Genomic DNA, 23,367 nt, shown 5'->3' on the forward strand with positions numbered 1-23,367 from the left:
CTCAATACAATTCTGAAAAACGCGACTCTCCGAACGCCAGCCGAACAAGTCTCCACAGCCGACGCGCTGTGTCTCTTTTCAGCTGGCGATAAACCTTTCCTCGATCCTTTGCGGACTTGTAAAACTGTTCCTGATCAGAATAAAAAACGCTCACGCTAATACACAAGCACCCGTGTCTCGCCAAAGCTGACAAATAAACAGACGGACAAGCCGCACTGCACGTGTGAACAGGGGAATGAGCGAGCGAGCGGGGATATGGCGCCTCCTGCGCTTAAAAGCTTACAGCACCTGGTATTCCCAGGCGGTCTCCCATCCAAGTACTAACCAGGCCCATCCCTGTTTAGCTTCCGAGATCAGACGAGATCAGGCGTGCTCAAGGGGGTGTGGCCGTAAGCGAGAGCAAGGCTCGCTGGCACCCTTCTTATTTAGAGGACAGCTCCGTCACCTCTTTTACGACGCTGCTTTTTTTCCCTTGCGTTTTTCTCTTCTTCCCACGTTCTCTCTCTTCACTGCCTTCGTCCCCGCTCTATTTCACTTCAGCCTTTCACTCTTGCTTCCTTCCAATGAGGACGGAGCTGCGGGAGAAAGGGCGCTATAGAGGATCGCTGTGGAGAGCTGCTGCTGTGCTTTGACATCTGAGCTCTGTGGAAAACGATCTCAATACAATTCTGAAAAACGCGACTCCCCGAACGCCAGCCGAACAAGTCTTGAAGTGGAAATCTAATAAGTAAATTGATTCTTAAAATGTAGAGAGCTTTGCAAATAAATATATTGGGGCTTTTAGATAATATATTTCAAGGATGTAATTGCTGTGCTACAGTACGTGCAGAATTTTAGAAAACAGTGCGTCAACAAAGTACACTGTTTAGGTTACTTTAGAAGACAATTTACCAAAACAATATATGCTGTCTGGGTCGTTAGAATTAGCTGAAAGTAACTGATAAGCTTTGAATAACATATCTAGTACTTCTTCTTTCGCTTTTTGATGTAATCTGTTTTCTCTTAGGGAAAGTGGAAGTTTTAGAAGGGACAAAGCGCTGAGCTTTTTTCCAGCACAACGTCTTATGAAAACCCTGTACTGCCTGTAACAAATTGAGTCTCTGGTTGCTCCCAATATTGAAATAAAGACCTTACTCAGGTGAGAACTCTCTCTTGTGGCTTCCGTGATAGTTATATTTCCATGACACCGGTTTTAATGTCTGTAGATTGTATCTTATTTTTATTTTTTGTTTTGTTTCATGTTCATATTATGTGTTTTCACCCAGTTGACTCCAGTTAATAACAGTTCATCCAGTTAATAGCCACTTTTGATGCGCGAAAAACGGGTGATCTTTCTATCTCGTGATCAGCTTAGTATCTTTCTGTAAATTTTTTTCTGCTTAATTAAACGTTTAAAATACATGAATTTCATAAAGACAACACACGTTTCGAACAGAAAAAAATCATATTCTGTTCTCTTCCTTGTATGTATCACAGATCAGCAGGTCTTATTTTCCCAATTGCTTTTTTCCACTGTATTTATCATAATGGCTAGCCAATGTCTTCTCTTAGCTAGGTAACGTTACTTGTGGATGTGCTTCTGCATTGCGCAGAAGCACATGTATCCATAGAAAGTATATTATACTACGATTTGAGCTACAGAACATAAAAATAATTATATCGTTATTAATTTCTTTAGGTACGTGATTCCATATTATATTCCCTATTAATCAAATTCTAAAAGTATGCTTTTGTTTACTCCGATAACGAGCACATTCACAGAAAATGTTAATATCTTATGACTTTTCACAAAGTATATAAAGTTAAGATGGTCAGAAGGAGCATGTAAAAACGTTTCCGAAACGTGGTAAAATCTTACTACATGTAAGACTTTGATGCTTAAAATGTTTAGGAAGAAAGTGGAATACTGGTGTGTATTTTTTCTTTAAACTACCAATACCAGCCATATACAGTTTACACTATATGTTTATGTTCCTAAATTAATATAGTTTATGGTGGTGTATCATGGTTGTAGAGGTTTGATGGGTTTACTGAGACAATTATTAATTGTAGCAGTAATCACGAGGTTGTTCGTTGTGGCTTTTAGAAAATCAATCGTCAGAACAACTAACAACGCACACACACGGGTTCAATACACGAGATACATTTATTCATATAAATTGTGCACCAAACATATACTAGTCTGCCTGGATACGAGCGGCAGACCTTACTGTGAGGGTTATCAATATACAAGGTATATAATCTCGAAGAGATGCCAACACAAAGAGATACACAACAGAGAATATATGTCAATATATATCGTTCGGTTACCAAATCGCTAATCAGTGTTATTACCCACTGTTACTCTAAACTCGGAAGTAAATACATTACTCATGAATTAAATTGATAACAACTTGTGTTGAGGTACAATTGAATTCTCGAGACACAATGTAGAACATGGGGTTTACTTATCCACTGTGTATGGATTTGGAATCTCCCGGCACGAACACCAAGTCACTCTTTTGCCTGGGAAGAAGCTGGTTCGTTCCTGGTCCAGCGCTGCTTCTGAATAAGCTATTCAGGTTGTCGATGAGGGTCCAACTGTAGGCTGCCGTTGATCAAGCGGATCATTCACGTTGGTAGAATTCTGAGTACGTATGGGATCCTCGGCCTCACGCTTAGAACAAAGTCCAAGTCCCTTTGCAGACAACAGCAGTTGTCACGTGATTGTCTCTGAGGATGCGCGAAAATGGCCAAGGAGAGCCCCGATCTGAGCTTGCGCTCCCTTTTTGACCAAGACATAGATGTGTGCTGATTGGTTGAGAGTTTGGCGGGCATTAGAGACCCACATGGTATTACCACGCCCTGCCAGTCCCTGATTGGTTGGTCAAGGTGAGATATGAGTCACTTACTCTTGACACTTAGGAATGCAGTCCAGATGTCCATTCGGCACTCCCTAGACAGATAGGCACCAATGGATGACCATTGATCATGATAGCCAGGCTAAGCTAAGTGCATCCCCATCTGGGAGATGTCCATTATCAAAAGAAAACATCTTAAATCAGCCTGCATGAATACTTTCTCTGTGGCTGCACCACAAAGATGGAGGGTGAGATGGGGCCTCATTTAGGACAGAATACCACCGCCTAATTCTGTCTTATTAACAAGCATTGCCGCTACAACGGCATCTCTCCTGTCAAACTTCCTCCTGACGTGTTTGACAGGATCTGGGCCGTGGTGAACAGTGGGAAAGACGCCCTGTGGAGAGTGAGGAACATGGGGCTGTTCAAAGGCATCGAGGTCCCAGTCAAGGCAGCAGGTAGCCTGGCCCTGTTCATCACCTGAGAGAACTATTACCTCAGAGATCTGTGGAGAGAAGGGAGGGAGGAAGCAGAAAATCTGTGGGAAATTGAGAGCATAGGTCAATATTTCAAGAAACTGTGAAAAACATTATCATGTTTAAGTAAAGAATGTGATTTGCAACAGAAAAAAATAAATTGTTGCTATATAACTGGTACCGTGTCAATATGTAATGAGATGTGATTATATATACTGTTTTAAGTATGTATATTAATGTAAAGCTTTCTAATTTGTGATGTCCTGTATTTTTTTGTGAAAAGAAAATAAAGTTCTTAAAAAATCAATTCACCCAGGGCAAGGCTCGGCCATTGCACTCCGGCTGTGCTGACCCCTTCGAATTCCCCAAATGTGGGAATCTCGACTGCATAATTTCTGGTAGTGGGGGACTGCGTTCGATATTCGGGGGAGGCGTAAAACATGGTGCTGATCTTTGGAAAGCAGGAGGCAAAACTGACACGTTCTCATACAAGGAGCTGAAACCAGGCCACCTGGGTGAAGATCAGGTATCGTAACCGCTAGACCATATGGGAGCATACAGCCATGTTGTGCGTGCGTCATGTAAGCAAACTGTAATTGCTGCCTTCATGACCTGCTTGATGGAGAAAACACACAAGAGAGTTGGCACTCAGAGTGTCGAAGGGTTGATGTATACTAGGGCTCAGTTGAAATGCAGTGTCAGGACTTTTCCGACTAGTGTCACACAAAGAGAGTACATCCTTTCCTACTGGCTGTGTATGTCTCGGTAACTCGCTGTGATCGTATAGTGCTCAGAATTTGTGTTGTGGCCGCAACAACCCCGGTTCGAATCCGCATACTGGCAGAATAGGAGGAGTACTGCCTGACTGGATCGTTGATGAACGACAGAGGCCACTCCGACCTCCTCTTGGTTTTCTTCAATGACTTACTAAGGATCTTCTTCACATTCGCCCATGCAGGAGAAGCCAGTTACACCAAAGCAAATGCAGGAAAGTGCATTTCAAGCAGAGACCAGGAGGGACTTGTTTACACAGAGAGTGGTCGGAGAATGGAACAATGCGCCCAGCCCTGTTGCTGGAGCCGATTCTTGATGAGATCTTGGGCTCACTAAGAGGCCCCCGCTGGATGCTAATCTTTCTGTTGTTCTTGCAGGTCCTGCGCTGCTTTTGAGCCGACAGAGCTCGTCCTGGTCTGTCGGCACAGCCCAATTGCAAATGATCGGCTCCGCGTACAGAAGGAACGTGCGTTTGGTACAAGAGTGCACGAAGGCACCGGAAATACATTTGGAACAAATGACCGGTCGTTCAAGACCTCTGTGAAGTACAGGAGCGTGCAAAACGAGGCTGCTTCCACCCGGTCTCGAACCGGGGACCTTTCGCGTGTTAGGCGAACGTGATAGCCGCTACACTACGGAAACCTGCAGGGATCGCTGCTGGTGTCTTGCTTGTGTTTCGGGCTGAGAAAGGGACGCGTCACTTTAGGCAGGGGGCGCTGGAGAGAGGAACAAAGGGCGCGATGAAACAAAATGCCGAAACCCGGGATCAAACCAGGGACCTGTAGATCTTCAGTCTAACGCTCTCCCAACTGAGCTATTTTGGCGGTGCGGAGAGCCCACAGCCACCTGCTCCAGCCTTCCTGTGTTGCGGCATGAGCGCACCAAGAGTAGCGGGAGAGTGTTGCAGGAACGTCACTCTGAAGGAAAGCCACCCAGGTGCGCCCTCTGAGCTCTGTCCAGCGCATCTTCCTCGCATGGACTCCTGCCTGCGACGGGCAGGAAACAATTAGCAAGAACAGAACGACACCCCATGGGTGTCTCATGACCGCACCTTAGGTTGTGACACGTGCAGGTGTGAGGGGTTGCCGGGCTACTTTGGAGCAGAGCTTGGGCGGAGGGGGGGCGGGAAAGCAGACAAAGAGGTGACACCTCAAGGTCTGCACGATCACAGCTCTCCGCCGCCCCAGGCTTCCGCTCGATAAGCTACTGGACACACCCGCCCCTCCTCACACAGACCGTGGAAAAGCCCCCGAGTGGGAGGGCTCTCTCTTCCTCCCAGGAGCTCTTGGACACGACGCACAGACAGAGCGCGGGGAGCCGCCGCCTGCAAACACGGCTCCAGGCAGGACTCCACTCCGCAGGAGCCGCAGAGCAGAGGAGATGGGGGCAGCTTAGCTCCTGTGCAGAGACCTGAGCTGTTGTTGCTGCGGACGCTGTCTTTTCTGCACTCGGGGTAGGAGTGAATGTTGAGTTGCCCTTAGAAATGAAGCAGAGCACTTCAACGGCACGGGTGTGTGTGTGTGCGTGCGCCCTGGTGATTCTGGGAGACAGATCGAACCTGGGCTAAAAGAGAGGGGGCTTAGCCCTCTTCCATTTGCTAGTTCAAAGTTGTACAACCCATTTGTATCTGCTAGGTGGCGCAGTCGTCGTGCACAAAGAACGCTTTGAAAAGCGGCAAAGGCAAGTCATTCCGAGTTGGTCGTTTGTGTTTTCCGTTCAGACGCGAAACGCTGAAATTATCTCTCGGCTCCTCGGTTGTCATCCCTGACATCCCAACCCCGCCACTCACTGTGTAAAGCAGTGTCGTATGGCCCTGACATCACACCCCCACCACTCTCTACGGAAAGCACTGTCGTATTGCCCTGACACCCACCCCCGCCACTCTCTACATAAAGAAGTGTCGTATGGCCCTGATATCCCACACCCACCACTAACTGCGTAAAGTAGTATCTTCAGGCCCTGACATCCCAATACCGCAACTCTCTGCGTAAAGAAGTGTCGTATGGACCTGACACCCACCCGTCCACTCTGTGCTTAAAGCAGTGACATCAAGCCCTGACATTCCACCCCCTTCACTCCCTGCGTAAGGCACTGTCATATGGCCCTGACACCCACCCCTCCACTCTCTGTGTAAAACAGTGTCATATGGCCCTGACATCACACCCCCACCACTCTCTGCGTAAAGCAGTATCGTCAGGCCCTGACATCACACCCCTGCGACTCCCTGCGTAAAGCACTGTCGTATAGCCCTGACACCCACCCCTCCACTCTCTGTGTAAAACAGTGTCGTTTAGCCCTGACATCCCAACCCTGCCACTCTCTGTGTAAAGCAGTATCGTCGGGCCCTGACATCCCACCCCTGTCACTCTCTGCGTAAAGCAGTCTCGTCAGGCCCTGACATCCAACCCCCGCCACTCTCTTCGTAAAGCAGTATGGTCAGGCCCTGACATCCCACCCACGCCACTCTCTGCCTAAAGCACTGTCATATGGCCCTGACACTCACCCCTCCACTCTCTACGTTAAGCAGTGTTGTCAGGCCCTGACATCCCACCCCCTACACTCTCTGCGTAAAGCACGGTCGTATGGCCCTGACATCCCAGCCTCGCCGCTCACTGCGTTAAGCACTGTCGTATGGCCCTGACACCCACCCCTCCACTCTCTGCATAAAGCAGTGCTGTTAAGTCCTGACATCCCACACCCTCCACTATCTGCGTTAAGCACTTTCGTATGGCCCCGACATCCCACCCCCGTCAATCTCTGCGTAAAGCAGTATGGTCAGGCTCTGACATCCCAGCCACGTCGCTCACTGCGTTAAGCACTGTCGTATGGCCCTGACATCCCACCCCTGCCACTCTCTGCGTAAAGATGTGTCGCATGGCCCTGACACCCACCCCTCAACTCTCTGCATAATGCAGTCTCGTGAGGCCCTGACATCCCAACCCCGCCACTCTCTGTGTAAAGCACTGTCGTATGGCCCTGACATCACACCCCTCCACTCTTTGCGTTAACCCCTGTCGTATGGCCCTGACACCCACCCCTCCACTCTCTGCATAAAGCAGTGTCGTATGGCCCTGATACCAACCCCTCCACTCTCTGCATTAAGCAGTGCTGTCAGGCTCTGACATCCCAACCCCGCCACTCTCTGCGTAAAGAATTGTCGTATGGCCCTGACACCCACCCCTCCACTCTCTGCATAAAGCAGTGTCCTCAAGCCCTGACATCCCACCCCCGCCACTATCTGTGTAAAGCAGTATCGTCAGGCCCTGACATCCCACCTCTGCCACTCTCTGCGAAAAGAAGTGTCATATGGCCCTGATACCCACCCCTCCATTCTCTGCATAAACCAGTGTCTTCATGCCCTGACATCCCACCCCCGCCACTCTCTGCGTAAAGCACTGTCATATGGCCCTGACACTCACCCCTCCACTCTCTGCGTTAAGCACGGTCGTATGGCCCTGATATCCCAGCCTCGTCGCTCACTGCGTTAAGCACTGTCGTATGGCCCTGACACCCACCCCTCCACTCTCTGCATAAAGCAGTGTCGTCAAGCCCTGACATCCCACCCCCGCCACTATCTGCGTAAAGCAGTATCGTCAGGCCCTGACATCCCACCCCTGCCACTATCTGCGTAAAGCAGTATCGTCAGGCCCTGACATCCCACCCCTGCCACTCTCTGCGAAAAGAAGTGTCGTATGGCCCTGATACCCACCCCTCCACTCTCTGCGTTAAGCAGTGCTGTCAGGATCTGACATCCCAAACCCGCGACTCTCTCCGTAAAGAATTGTCGTATGGCCCTGACACCCACCCCTCCATTCTCTGCAGAAACCAGTGTCTTCATGCCCTGACATCCCACCCTCGCCACTCTCTGCGTTAAGCAGTGCTGTCAGGCCCTGACACCCACCCCTCCACTCTCTGCATAAAGCAGTCTCATCAGGCCCTGACATCCCACCCCCGCCACCCTATACGTAAAGAAATGTCGTATGGCCCTGATACCAACCCCTCCACTCTCTGCGTTAAGCAGTGCTGTCAGGCTCTGACATCCCACCCCTGCCACTCTCTGCGAAAAGAAGTGTCGTATGGCCCTGATACCCACCCCTCCACTCTCTGCGTTAAGCAGTGCTGTCAGGATCTGACATCCCAAACCCGCGACTCTCTCCGTAAAGAATTGTCGTATGGCCCTGACACCCACCCCTCCATTCTCTGCAGAAACCAGTGTCTTCATGCCCTGACATCCCACCCTCGCCACTCTCTGCGTTAAGCAGTGCTGTCAGGCCCTGACACCCACCCCTCCACTCTCTGCATAAAGCAGTCTCATCAGGCCCTGACATCCCACCCCCGCCACCCTATACGTAAAGAAATGTCGTATGGCCCTGATACCAACCCCTCCACTCTCTGCGTTAAGCAGTGCTGTCAGGCTCTGACATCCCACCCCTGCCACTCTGTGCGTTAACCCCTGTCGTATGGCCCTGACACCCACACCTCCATTCTCTACGTAAAGCAGTGTCTTCATGCCCTGACATCCCACCCCCGCCACTATCTGCGTAAAGCAGTATCGTCAGGCCCTGACATCCCAACCCTGCCACTCTCTGTGTAAAGCAGTATCGTCAGGCCCTGACATCCCCCCCCCTCCACTCTCTGCGTAAAGCACTGTCGTATGGCCCTGACACCAACCCTTTCACTCTCTGCATAAAAATGTCTCATCAGGCCCTGACATCCCACCCCCGCCACTCTCTGCGTAAAGCACTGTCGTATGGCCCTGACATCCAACCCCTTCCACTCTCTGCGTATAGCAGTATCATCAAGCCCTGACATCCCACCCCACCCACTATCTGCGTAAAGCAGTATCGTCAGGCACTGACATCCCACCCCTGCCACTCTCTGCGAAAAGAAGTGTCGTATGGCCCTGATACCCACCCCCGCCTCTCTCTGCGTTAAGCAGTGCTGTCAGGCCCTGACATCCCACCCCCGCCACTCTCTGCGTTAACCCCTGTTGTATGGCCCTGACACCCACCCCTCCACTCTCTGCATAAAGCAGTCTCATCAGGCCCTGACATCCCACCCCCGCCACTCTCTGCGTAAAGCACTGTCGTATGGCCCTGACATCCAACCCCTTCCACTCTCTGCGTATAGCAGTATCGTCAGGCCCTGACATCCCACTCCTGCCACTCTCTGCATAAAGCGGTGTCGTCAAGCCCTGATATCCCACCCCCACCACTCTCTGCATAAAGCAGTACGGTCAGGCCCTGACATCCTACTCCCGCCACCTTCTGCCTAAAGCACTGTCACATGGCCCTGACACCCACCCCTCCACTCTCTGCGTTAAGCAGTGTTGTCAGGCCCTGACATCCCACCCCCTCCACTCTGCGTAAAGCACTGTCGTATAGCCCTGACATCCCAGCCTCGCCACTCACTGCGTTAAGCAATGTCATATGGCCCTGAGACCCACCCCTCCACTCTCTGCGTTAAGCAGTGTTGTCAGGCCCTGACATTGCACGCCTGCCACTCTCTACGTAAAGAATTGTCGTACGGCCCTGACATCCCACCCCCGCTACTCTCTGCATAAATCAGTGTCAAGTAATAGGTTTATTCCATGCTGAAAAAAAGAAGAAAGAGAACACAACGTTTCGGCCGTGGAGCCTTCTTCAGGTGTGAGAGAGACAGGACAGTAGGCAAAGGTAAAGTAGCGGGAGAACAAAGGCTGGGAGAGAGGAGGAGTGAGAGGCGGGAGCAGGGGACAGAAAGAGAGGCCAATCAAGAGGTTTGAAGTCAGAGTGGGTGCAGAGAGGTGTGAAATGAAACTTCCAATGAATGGAGAAAATTTAAAAGAACAGTAGTCTGTCGTTAAGGGAAGGGAGAATGTGTGATCCTAGCTGCAGAATAATTTTAGTTTCGGTGGTCTTTCTGATGTATGAGTTTCTGAAAACTGTCTTTGAGAACACATACAGAGAGATTAGAGTGGTTGTGGCCGTCAGAGGTGAAATGAGAAACAATGGGCTTGGAGAGATCTTTAATCTTCACAGCCCTGACGTGTTCTCTGAAGCGGTCTTCGAGTCTCCTTCCTGTTTCTCCAATGTAGATGGCTGGGCATTTACTGCAAGAGATACAGTAAATAAGGTTGCTGGAGGTACAAGATGCTGTCTGGGTGATCCGGAAATTGTCCTGAGGGGCCTTGAATGAGTGTGGTGGTGGCTGTGTACTTGCAGGTGATACAGCGAGCTCTGTTGCAAGGGAAAGTGCCTGGTGTGGAAATAATAATAATAATAAACTTTATTTTATATAGCGCCTTTAAAGGTGGCTTCTCAAAGCGCTTTACAGGATGACAATAACAATAAATAAGAAGACTACAACAATAAATAAGAAAATTTCACAAGACAGGACACAATTATAATTACAACAATACAACAATAACAATAGAGGAGACCGTGGAAGATGGTATTAAGAAGAGCAGAGGGGTGAAGAATGGAACCAGTTAAGTAAAGGCTTTTCTGAAAAGGAGGGTTTTGAGTCTGGATTTGAAGGAGTTTAGAGAAGGTGACTCTCTAATATCCTTGGGCAAAGAGTTCCAGAGCTTGGGGGCATAGCAGGAGAAGGCCCTGTCGCCCATACAATGTAGACGGGCTTGGGGGACAGTAAGGAGGGCAGAATTTGAAGAGCGGAGGTTGCGAGGTGGGGAGTAGGGCGATAAAAGTTTATACAGGTATTGAGGTGCCAAGCCATGTAAAGCCTTGTAGGTGAGCATGAGGATTTTAAAGTCTACGCAGAATTTGACCGGAAGCCAGTGCAAGGACTCCAGGATAGGAGTAATGTGAACACTTGCACTAGACCTGGTCAGGATTCTGGCTGCTGAATTTTGGACATACTGCAGCTTGTTCAGAGTAGATTTAGATACCCCAGGGAGCAGAGCATTGCAGTAGTCAATTCGAGAGAATACAAATATGTTGATCAGCTTTTCAGCCACAGTTAATGATAGCATAGGGCGTAGTCTTGCGATATTTCTAAGGTGAAAAAAAGATGTTTTGACAGTATGCTGTACATGTGGGTCGAATGTTAAGCCAGAATCGAATATAACCCCAAGGTTTTTCAATTTTGATTGGAGCTCAAGTACAGAGCCATCTACAGACAGGGTTACATGGTTGTTGAGGGTGGTCAAGGGAGCTGTGAACAAGGAGGTTACGCAGATTAGGTGGTCGGCGATATGAGATGATAGGGCGATCAGAAAAGAGGTCCCCAATGGAGGGATCATCCTGTACGATGGAAAAGTTCTGGTTAATGGTCCTGGGGATAGGAAGTGTGTTAGGGTGGTAAGGAAGCACCAAAGGAATGCAGTTTTTACGGCGGGAGTTCCTGATCGGGTTGATGGTCCGGGGGGTGTTTTTGGCTCAGGCAAGGGCCTTGTCAATCACACTGCTGGGGTATCCTCTGTTGATGAAAAATGAGTACATTTCGAGGGCTTGGTTCTCGAAGTCGATGTCGTCGCTGCATAATCGTCGTAACCTAAGGAATTGTGAAAAAGGAAGAGAGTTTTTAGTGTGGTTGGGGTGAAATTAGCTGTACAGGAGGTAGCTGTGTGAATCCGTGGGTTTGTAATAAACTGAAGTGGACAGTCGGGGGTAGTTGATAGACAAGTGGATGTCTAGAAACGGAAGAGTGGTGGAAGATATGTTAACCGTATATTTGAGGGACGGGTGGAAGTTGGTGAAATGGTGCAGGAAGAACTCAAGCTGATCGTTGGAGCATGTGGTGGCACCAACGCAGTCATCAATATATCGCTTGTAGAGGTCAGGGACATAGCCAGTGTAGGAAGCGAAGAAGCGTTCTTCTACCCAGCTGACAAAAATGTTGGCATAGCTGGGTCCCATTCTGGTGCCCATGGCAACTCCACTGACCTGTTGGTAAAAAAGATTATTGAAAGAGAATGCGTTCAGTGTGAGGACCAATTCTGCACGGCGTACCAGGGTGTGGGTGGGTGGATCAAGCACTGTGCGTTTGTCCAGCGTGTGCTTGAGGGCTGTAAGGCCGTCATTATGGGGAATGACGGTGTACAGAGATGTGATGTCCATGGTAAAAATGTAGCATTCGGTACCCTGAAATTGGAAATCATTAAAAAGTTGGAGCGCGTGGTTGGTGTCTTTGATGTATGAGGGAAGATCTTCAACCAGCGGTCTCATGAGGCTGTCGAGAAAGGCTGAGATGTAAGTAGTTGGACAGTTACATGCTGATACGATGGGGCATCCAGGGGTGTCCGGTTTGTGGATTTTGGGGAGGAGGTATAATTGAGATACCTGTGGATGTTCCATGATGAGCCGGTTCGCCTCCTGGGGGAGCTCGTTACTGCTGATAAAAAGGGAAATGGTGGAAACCACTTCCTTTTGGTAGTCAGTGGTAGGGTCCTGTTGGAGAGGGAGGTAGGCAGAAGTGTCAGTTAGTTGTCTAGAGGCTTCAAAGATATATAGATCCTTACGCCACACCACAACAGCACCTCCTTTGTCCGCTGGTTTGATGACAATATCATCCCTGTTGCGGAGAGACTGGAGCGCCTGATTTTCTCCTTGGGTGAGGTTAGACCTATGTTTACTGGGTATAGGGAGTGCCTTGGGAGTTTGATTAGTGCATTGGTTGATGAAATAATCAACTGGTGGAAAACGGCCAGAGGAGGGAGTCCAACAGCTCTGTTTGGGATTAATGTTGTTAATGACATCAATAACCGGGTTGTTATCAGCTGCCTGTGAAGAGAAATTGTCTGCAAAATGTGCTCTGAGACGGATCCTGCGGTAAAAGCGGTTAAGGTCGACATTGGTCTGGGTGATGTCCAGTTTCCTGGGAACTGGTACAAAACTGAGCCCTTTGCTGAGGAGGGATCGCTCATCCTGTGAAAGGGAAAGGTCAGAAGGTATGGTGACAACAAGGTTAGGGTTGGTGAGGGTGTTCGGGGTGTTGATGGTTTTCTTCTGTAGAAGATGACTGAGTTTTTTGTCCTTCTCTGTAGTGAGAAACTGGTAGAGTTTAGAGTTAAGAGATCTAATGAGGTAAGTTATGAAGGGAAGATGATGTGGAGCTGTCAGCCGTAGAAATTCCTTAGCCTCTTTGATGTTGTTGTCGGAAAGGATAATCTGTTTTTTGAGGGAGAAAATGGTAGAGAGCATTAGTTTCCTAGAAAATTGTTTTAGAAGTCTCTGAGTGTTACTCTGGATGGTATCAGAGTCAAAAGAAAAGGTATTAAATTTAAGGCGAAATCCTTTAGGGATGATATTATGTCGACGACATCTGTAAAGGAATAGAAGGTGGTTAGAAAGCCTGGTCTTGGAACAGATAGCTGTAAAGAGACGGAATGCTGGTTTAGTGAGAGAAGCGGGCAAGTGGCCCAGGGAGGAAGAGAAGGTATGACAAAGAGATCTAGAAAAAGATTTGGAGGAAGGCATAGTGGGTCGCATATATTTTCGTTTTTCTCTTTTTTACATAACACGCTTTCGAGAAATAGACTGTCTTGTAATGAAAGCTACATTAGAAAATGTGTATCTAAATTAAAATCGGGAATATGTCTTTTGCGTTATTCAGCTTTCTTAGCGCTTGGGTCTCGATTCACATATTGCAATGAAAGCAACAGGGGAGTAAGTTTTCCTTTTCTAAATCAAAGGTGATCTGCTCACAAGGAAGTATAAAAACTTCAGCATTTACTTTTTGAAGACCGCAAATTGTCGAAACACTGTTGCTTCATAAGCTAATAAGTAACATTTCTGAGCACGCATTGTATTACTAATGCTATTATTAATTAAAAAAAGCTTAAATTCACATAATGGAATTTGGACGGCTCAAAGTAGTCTATTCCTTGTACACCTTTACTTGCCCGCTGAGTAGAGTTTTAACCAACGGCAGCAGAAGTAGCAGTAATAGCAACAGTGTGGTTAGAGTGTCACAATACACTCTATGAAAGAATTGCGGCTTCAGATCGTTTTGTTCTGTTGAAGCTGCCTACAGGCTCCGATTTGCTGACATTGGCTGTGATCTTTTTCATGAAATTCTTCACATATTTGAAATATTTAATTCGGGTTCGCCTAATACACGGTGCAACCCGTACCTGCAGCAGAATGCTGTGGCACATGAAGCCGTTTTGTTTATCGGTTGTAAGGATTGAGGAGCGTACTACAAATCGAGCAAGCGAAAAGAAAATTAAACAAGAGTCAGGAGTTTTTGGATTGCTAATCCATTGTGCTCTGCTCATCTAGGTTCAAATTCCATTCTTGTCATGGTTAAGGCCTGAGACGTGTGTGTTTTTTCTAAACGGTGTTTGCATTTGTTTCCTCCTTTACTCCTGTAAACTCAGGATTTTTTTTTCCTTGGTGGCAACAATATGCTTCTGCAATACAGTAAATGGTAGACTCTGCTTTCAAATTAGCTGCACCAGGCATTCGGATACAGAAAAACACAGGGATTTAAAATTCAGGAATATGAATGGCCAATTGCTTACAGCTAGGGTTTTTACGTTTTCTTATTTAGCGATTTGTGTATCAATCTTTTAACAATTCATTAAAATGCTAACAATATGTAAAATCAAAACAACAGCACCTTTAAATGCTGGGGAGACAGGTAGTTGTTTTTTTCATCAGATGCCAATCTCTAATGCTGTGTGTGAGAGCTTACGTACCTTTCCTTTTCTCACATTTTCTGACAACTATTCCAAAGGGGCACCCTGTCAGCTCCTAATACTTTTTAAAAGTCTGCCTGCATGTTTGATTATTGTCGTTTTATTTAGAAAAAGTTCAATATTGATCATAACTAAAGAAAATTAGGATCACGAATAAAAAAAGGGCTGAAGATGCGAGTCGCTCTTGAATCAGAGCTGGGCGACACGGGCTTCTGTTCTGATATGATTGTACGAAAAGCAGGAGGAATCTCTTCTCTCCTATGGAGCATGAGCTGAATCAGGAGTGAGACATTTCGTATGCTCGTGCATATGTTAACGCATGACCTACATCGTAAAACTAAATTAAAAACTAACATTAAGTTGTCAAAGACATTCATTTATATACAAACAAGAGACACACATAGTAATGATTCTACATTAACTTGTCCTGCACTGATCAGACTACTTGAAATGTATGAAAGCCCGTTTCCGCCAGGGAGGGCTAAGTAACTCAGAATTGCGACTTAGTAACTCACAACTCCGACTTTATATCTCACATTTGCAACTTCGAAATAGCCCATATTTCATTGTCTGTCCTTTTGTTATTGTAACGGATTCGGGTTCTAGCCAGCAAGACCTGGGTTTGAGACAATACGGGGTTTGAGGCACGAAGTAGGGTGGGAGCGGCGAGGGCACAAGCCCTAGAACCCGAATCCGTTACAATAACAAAAGGACAGACAATGAAATATGGGCTATTTCGAAGTCGCAAATGTGAGAGATAAAGTCAAAATTCTGAGTTTTTAGGTCGCAATTCTATGATTCTAAGTCACAATTCTGAGATACCATAGTGCGTTTTTTTTACTCCCTGGCGGAAACGGGCTTCCATAGGTTCTCAGTGCTGCGAAGCAAAAGCAATCTCTGGAAAATCAGACAAATTATTATCAGATCATGTCAAAAGCTGATCAGTATTTCTTTACTGGGAAGCAAAGAAATGCTTGTATTACACATTTTAATATGACATGCAATTACACATGAAAAATAGTAAAATTATTTTCATTGCGGTACGTGTTGATAGAACAGCCCCCTCGATAAAAGAAAGTGTGGACGGACGTGTCGCATGTTCCGTACTCTGTCTGACAGCGAGTTTAACACACTTTCCTCGGAAATTAGAAACTAATTGAACAATAAATTAATCTGAGCAAATTTTACACGTGTGGGTGATTTAATTCTGTCGAAATTGCGTGGAACTCCTCCGCTGAGGTCAGATACACACGGGAAAGTGTTCAGGCGGCTTCACGGAGTCCCGCCTCAGACTGGAAGCAGGTTCTAATTAGACGCTGAGAACAATCCGGGTCTCTGTGTGTAATTGATTGTGTTGAATGAGCGGTAGTGTGACCAGGTGTGCGGTAGCAGGTCCTGCCAGTATAAAAACCTAGTCACCGCGTTCACACTTTATGCTTTCTTGCTTCAACACGGTTTTGTGGTTTACTTATTTTACTCCTGTAGCAATTAAGCGGGACGTTAATTTGGCGATGCGCTCGTTTCTCTTTGTGCTGTGCCTGTGCGCAGGGGCCGGGCTCCCTGCACTGATCTCCGCCGGGCCTGCTGGCTGGGACTCTCGGGAATTGGCGCTCCAGGCCGACCTCCCGGCTCCTGAAGACGCAGCCCAGTTGGAGGACTTGAACCTGGCAGATGCGCCCTCCGAAGACCTGTCTGCAAGCGAGGACGACTCGCAGTCCTTGGCTCCCGACTTTTGCCACCTTCCCGTGTCCAGAGACGCGTACTCGCCCTACTTCAACAAGGAGAAGATGAAGCCGGCAGCCACCCCTTACCCGCCTACATCAAGAGCGTCCTGTTTCCTCCCCAGCGAGGGCGGCAGCCGGCTCGCCCGGCCATCGGGGGCACCCGAGGAGTGGCTGTGTGGTGCGACTCCAGCAGGATGTACGTGGGGGTCAGTCGGCTCCTGTTCGGCTTCAGCTGTCGGCCATCGGAGATGACCTTGGGCAACTGCAGCGTCAGCTGAACCACACGCCATTACTTCTACTTCATCTACGGGCTTCACGAGTGCGGTACCGAGCGATCGGTAAGCGGGTCTTCATCTACAGGCAATGTATCGATGTGAACTGTAGGGCTAGTGTCGGGGTTGCCTTTCCTGGGAATACCCCTTCCTCTGTGACCTTGCAGGTTGTCCAGGGCCGCCTGGTGTACTCCAACACTCTCCGCTATGCCCCGCCCTCCTCCAGTGCGTCTGTGCATCACTTCATTCCCTTCTATGTGCCGGTCAAGTGCTCCTACAACAGGTAGGCAGGGCTCTGCTGCTGCTGAGAAGCCGCTGGGAAAGTGTCCAGAAGCCCCTCATCTCCTCTGTCCTGCAGGTTCCACTACTCCTACAAGGTTGGCTATGTCCCCACATGGGCCAGGAGAAGGACCTTCTTCAAGGACCTGAAAAACAAGCACAGCTTTGTCCTGCTCACCACCAACTGTAAGCTCCTTGAGCGATAGCTCCTCCTGCCAGCAGGGGGTGCTGTGTGCAGGTGTAATGCTGCCTCTCTCTCTCTCCAGCCCACTGTGTCCGGCTCTCTCCTAAGGATGAGTACTTCCTGGGTCAGCCCATGTACTTCCAGGCCACTGCCTACTTTGCCACAGCGGAGCAGAGGCTGTACATCCACTCGTGTTGCGTAACCGAGAAACCGGACCAGCACTCACAGCCCTGTTTCCCTGTGATCGATAACTTGGGGTACGGCCCCTTCTGGAAGGAGAGGTGGGCAGGAGCCCCGAGAGCCTGCAGGGGTTCATCCTTGTCCCCAGGTGCATGGTGGACAGCAAGGCAGATGGCTGCCTGTCCAGGTTTGTCCCCTCCAAGCAGAAGGATGTGCTCCGCTTCACGATTGATGCCTTCCTCTTCCAGAAGAAGCTGTCCAGGAAGGTACTGCTCTCAAAGGCTGCTCAGCCTTCTTGCTCTACTGATCCATTGTCTGCTTTTCCATCCATGATCTAGATGTGAACCAGACTGTGGCAGCTGTAGTGCCTAGAGCTGCCAGCTTGCCTTCACTGATGACAGAAGGTCCTTCTCTGTCCCTCTATTGGCCTTGATCCCTTAATGCTGTGACCTTCCCTCTTGCAGCATGAAGTGACTGAGCTGTACATGCACTGTCATGGCTGTGGCTCCTGCTAAAGCAACACCAGGGACCAAGTCCTGCACCTACAACAGGGAGGCGAAGAGGTACTTCTGCAAGGAGCCTGCTGAGGGTGCTCTGGGACATGCCAGGTGGAGGCCTCACCTGTCCTCCTCTCCTCCAGGTGGGAGGAGCTGTATGTTGACCATGAGGTCTGTGCCTGCTGTGAGTCCAGGTGTGCTGGCAGTCGGAATGAAGGTGGGTCTGGTTCTCTATCCCTTGTGGATGCATCTCTGCCCAGGAGACAACCATGCTTGGATAACTGAGGAATGATCCCGTGCTGGACAAAGGGACTGTATAGATGAGTAGACTGTGGGTCTCTGGGTATAGCAGATCCCTCACTCCTGGGTGTTGCTTGTCCACAGGTACCAGGAGCCTGGTGACCAGCAGTCGGGTGGCTGTGGCACCAGTAGAAGCTCCTCTGGATGTGGGAGCTGACTGGACTGAGGATGAGGAGGGATCTCCAGTGAAGATGCTGAGAGCACCAGTGAGGATGTGGAGGGAGCAGAGGACTTTGGAGATGTTGGCCAGTGGACAGGTAGGGTCTGGCAGGAGGAGCTCCTGTAGGGGTGGGTGTCCTGCAGTTCAGCTGGATTGTTCTCCTTCTTCCTCCCCAGGTGCCTGAATGAAGGCTCCAGCCTGGCCCTTGTGACTCTCCTGCCTCCACTCGCCTTGTAATGGCAACATTTCAATAAAGCTGTGAAAGACCCTTCTGCCTGCCCTTGTTTCTTTATGGTTTACAGGTTTGAATGGGGTGGAGGAATTCAAGGGAAGTGAGACCCATTAATAAATTAAAGTACTGTATTTGTGGGGGTTCCCCATTCAAGAATGCTTCCTGTATTGCTGCCAATGAGGACTGAAAATGGCTGGAGTTATAAAGCGTTGTACTGGGGGAAGATGGCCGCACTATTCCTTGGGCAGGTCATTGTGACTTTTTTTTACTGTGGGAGAGACAGAGGTGTTCAATATACTGGAAATCCTCCCGTTTCCGAGAGGGGTAGTGCTTATGGAGTGAGTTGCTACTGTAGTGCCCAGTAAGAGTGAGATCTGATGTCCTATTCTGGGCTGCACAAACTGACTAAAATAAACACAAGGAAGGAATTGTCAACAGGGGCTTGGTGTAAAGTAGGCCTTCCTTCCTTAGCAGAGGAACAATACTGGTGTGCAAACATCAGTGAATAATGGTGCAGTTAGAATCTTGGAGGTCTTATGTTATGGGTGTTGGTTTCACAGCAGTGGTAGTGGACAGTCATAAGTATTAGGATTGAGACTGGAGATCCCAGTACTTGATCCGGAAGACAGGTGTTCACAACTACCTCTACCAGCAGCACAGATGGTGTAGATTGAGACTGAACGCTTACTACACAAAGCCTCTCCACTGTTTCAGTGTCCCATGTCATGGATTTCAAGTAAATCCTAGTCTTCCTTTGTGACTACCTATAATTTGCACAAATCATGATGGCCCACTAAGGCTGTCAATTTTTAGCCCTACTGCAGTGCCCTATTAAAGTTTCAAGGATTTAGAATAAACTATTTTATATAATGGTTCCGAAGGTGGCTTCTCAAAGCACTTGACAAAGTTACAATTAGAATACACAGGATAAAACAATTCCAATAGATTGAGGAGAAAAGTAGAAGTAGAGGAGTAAAGAATAGAACCAGTTCAGTAAAGGCTCTTCTACAGAAGAAGGTGTTGAGTCTGAATTTGAAGGAGTTTAGGGAAGGTGACTCTGGTATCCTTGAGGAGAGAGTTCCAGAGCTTGGGGGCATAACAGCAGAAGGCCCTGTCACCCATACAGTGTAGACAGGCTTGGGGGACAGTTAGGAGACTAGAAATAGAAGAGCGAAGGTTATGATGTGGGGAGTAGGGTGATAATAGATCAAACTGCTACTGAGAAGCAACTGAAATGTGATGGCATGTTCTACAATTTATGCAAGACAGGTAATGTTAGGATTTTATGGAACAGTGGTAATGGCAGCACTTTTGAGGATCGTTGGTACAACGGCAATGCTCAAGGATTCATTTCTAATATTGAGGACAATGGGTTATATACCCATCGTTCTTACCAAAGGATCAGAGACCTTTTGCTATATATAAAGACTCCTTTCCACCACAAATTTATACAGGTTTGGTTCATTTGGGCTTTATCAGTTAAACATTTAATATTGTATTTGTCAGTTTGTTGATGCCTATATATCACAGTGATCTGCACACAGATCTTTGACTGAATATGGGCTGCCAAACCTCTCCACCAAACTTATGTATCACGGTAGGTACACAAGAAGTTTCTTTGTAATAACAGGGTTGGTGCCAGTAGTCAGATTGGGTCAATTGCAAGGTAAGAACAGCATCGCATTAACTGGAGATGATCCAGAGATTAGCATGCAGCTCTGTACGCCAGATTACTACCGATTTGCAACGCGCTCGTCTGCTGACTTTAGTCCCCTGCTCAATAATCACAATGTTCCCAATTGCAATGAGCCCAAGGAAACAGCTGCTGCTCTCTAGATGACACTACAGGACAGGACTAAGTACAATTCCTGCAATAGACTAAGCAGTTTAGTGCCAAACTAATGGAACACTGAATCCTATGGGACAGTTCCGAATGTAGTAACAGCTTAATACTGAAATAATATCATAAACACCTCGTGATCTTAAGAATCTGTCGCTGTTAAAAAGTATTGTAATAATAAGCTAAAACTGTACTGCAGCCACAACACAGTGGACCTGCAGCTGCTGTCCTGATCATACAGAAAGATGTCATCACTATGTAGTGTGCTCTCTGAAGGCACCAGTTCTGTAGGGTTTGGGCATTTACTGGGACAATTATTAATTGTAGCAGTAAATCACAAAATTGATTCTTTTGATGGCTTTAGAATCCAAACATGCGATATAACTAAAACAATGCACACACACAGTACTAATACACGAGGATACATTTATTAATACATAGAATATGCATGTAAACCTAACAGATCTTATCGAGAGGGTTATCAGAATACAAAGGGTATATATTCAATCAGTTACAAAGAGTTACATATATCAAGAGGACATACGTTCAGTATATCATTCATTTAGACCGTTTCATAAATGAACTTGGTTATAACTTCTACATTAGATACTAAAAAACAAGAAGTTGAATACTCATCCAATCTCTGGGGATTCAGATCTCCTGCGGGCACAAAGAAACAGTTGCAGGCTGTTGCTGTCCAATCCGCGCTCTCTGGCTCGGTGCCAGGCTGTGCTGTGCAGCTTGCGACGGTGTGCTGCTGACGCTCACTGACCGGCTAGTTAGTTTTGGCTTTAACTAGCAAAGTTTATGCACAGGAGAAAAGATGACTGTGGGTCCCAGCAAGTCAGGAAGAGGACCGGTTCGTTCCTGATGATGAGCTAGTTCTGAATAGTGATTCAGCTGTCCACAGTTCTGACCTGTTCACGAGGCTTGCTGCTGATGCTAACCTCGGGTGGATCCTCTGGCTACTCTCTGGCAACCTCCGGTCTAGACTCTTAGAACAAAGGAAAGTTCTGGCACTCGGACACACTGGCCGTTCCGTGGTTGTCCGGGCTGAGTCTCAGGATGGTCAGGAGGCGCGCTGCCAGAAAATCCTGCCCTTGGGAGCCTTCTGCTCCTGGGCCGTCCTGCCCTGGAATTCTCCTTTGAATTCCCTTTAGGACAGTCCACAGAATTCTACTGAATCTCTTCTGAATCTTACTGAATCTTACTGAATCTCTCAGGCCCTCTGTGTTGCCTGTTTTTACCTGGAGGAACTTCAGCTCGTTCATTGGCTGAAAGTTCCATGGGCATCAGAGTCTCACATGGGTTACTCGGCCCTACCAGGCCCTGATTGGTTGATCAAGGTGAGATATGAGTCACTAACTCCTGACACCTAGGAATGCAGTCCAGATGTCCATCTGGCACTCCCTAGACAGATAGGCGCCAATGGATGACCATTGATCATGATAACCAGGCTTAGCTAAGTGCATCCCCCTTTGGGAGCTGTCCCTTATCAAAAGAAAACATCTTTAAATCAGCCTGCATGAATAGTTTCTCTGTGGCTGCACCACAGAGATGAACAGAGAGATGAGGCATCATTTGGGAAAGCACAGAAACACTTAATTCTGCCTTATTAATAAGCCTCACCGCTACACCACACTGGATTATTATTATTGAGAGACAGGATCACTGTCTGTTCCTCAGGCTAAGAAAGGAGATCACACACTGTATTATTATTATTATTGAGAGGCAGGCTCAGTGTCTCATCCTCAGGCTGGGACAGAAGGTCACACACTGTATTATTATTATTAATATTGAGAGACAGGCTCACTGTTCCTCAGGCTGGGACAGGAGATGACACACTGTATTATTATTATTGAGAGACAGGGTCCCTGTTCCTCAGGCTGGGGTAGGATATCACACACTGTATTATTAGTATTGAGAGACAGCCTCATTGTTCCCCAGGCTGGGACAGGAGACCACACACTGTATTTTAATTATTGAGAGAGGCTCACTGTTCCTCAGACTGGGACAGGAGATGACACACTGTATTATTATTATTGAGAGACAAGCTCACTGTTCCTCAGGCTGGGACAGTAGATCACACTGTATTATTATTATTGAGAGTCTGGCTCACTGTTCCCCAGGCTGGGACAGGAGGTCACACACTGTATTATTATTATTGAGAGCCAGGCTCACTGTCTGTTCCTCAGGCTGGGACAGGAGATAACAAACTGTATTATTATTATAGAGAGACCTGCTCTTTCCTGACTGTTCCTTAGGCTGGGACAGCAGATCATAATCTGCTTTATTATTATTGAGATTCTGGCTCACTCCTGTCTGTTCCTCAGGTTGGGAAAGGAGATCACACACTGTATTATTATTATTGAGAGACGGGCTCACTGTCTGTTCCTCTTGCTGGGACAGGACATTCCACACTGGATTATTATTATTGAGAGAAAGGTTCACTGTCTGTTCCTCCGGCTGGGACAGGAGATCACACACTGTATTATTATTATTGAGAGACAGGCCCTCTGTTCCTCAGGCTTGGACAGGAGATCACACTGTATTATTATTCTTGAGAGACAAGCTCACTGTTCCTCAGGCTGGGACAGGAGATGACACACTGTATTATTATTAATGAGAGTCTGGCTCACTGTTCCCCAGGCTGGGACAGGAAGTCACATTGTATTATTATTATTGAGAGACAGGCTCACTGTCTGTTCCTCAGGCTGGGACAGGAGAACACACACTGTATTATTATTATCGAGAGACCTGCTCTTACCTGACTGTTCCTTAGGCTGTTACAGGAGATCATAATCTGCTTTATTATTATTGAGAGACTGGCTCACTCCTGTCTGTTCCTCAGGTTGGGACAGAAGGTCACACACTGTATTATTATTATTGAGAGACAGGCTCACTATCTGTTCCTCAGGCTGGGACAGGAGAACACAGTTTATTCATATTATTATTGAGAGACATGCT

General features: G+C 47.6%; 1 long non-coding RNA gene and 3 other non-coding genes across 4 annotated transcripts; 1 reads left to right on the top strand and 3 right to left on the bottom strand.

Moving 5' to 3' along the window:
• Positions 1 to 276: 276 nt before the first annotated feature.
• Positions 277 to 395, bottom strand: LOC138244080 (5S ribosomal RNA). The gene has a single exon (XR_011192694.1). It is a non-coding gene; the product is annotated as a 5S ribosomal RNA (ribosomal RNA).
• A 4,264-nt stretch (positions 396 to 4,659) lies between these two features.
• On the bottom strand, positions 4,660 to 4,732 carry trnav-aac (transfer RNA valine (anticodon AAC)). Its single transcript has one exon. It is a non-coding gene; the product is annotated as a tRNA-Val (tRNA).
• A 109-nt stretch (positions 4,733 to 4,841) lies between these two features.
• Positions 4,842 to 4,914, bottom strand: trnaf-gaa (transfer RNA phenylalanine (anticodon GAA)). Its single transcript has one exon. It is a non-coding gene; the product is annotated as a tRNA-Phe (tRNA).
• A 13,478-nt stretch (positions 4,915 to 18,392) lies between these two features.
• LOC138242958 (uncharacterized) lies at positions 18,393 to 18,594 on the top strand. The gene is made up of 2 exons (XR_011191839.1): positions 18,393 to 18,425; positions 18,505 to 18,594. It is a non-coding gene; the product is annotated as an uncharacterized lncRNA (long non-coding RNA).
• The last annotated feature ends 4,773 nt before the right edge of the window (positions 18,595 to 23,367 follow it).

The sequence above is a fragment of the Lepisosteus oculatus genome, chromosome 14 (genome assembly GCF_040954835.1).
Source record: "Lepisosteus oculatus isolate fLepOcu1 chromosome 14, fLepOcu1.hap2, whole genome shotgun sequence".
Lineage (NCBI taxonomy): Eukaryota > Metazoa > Chordata > Actinopteri > Semionotiformes > Lepisosteidae > Lepisosteus > Lepisosteus oculatus.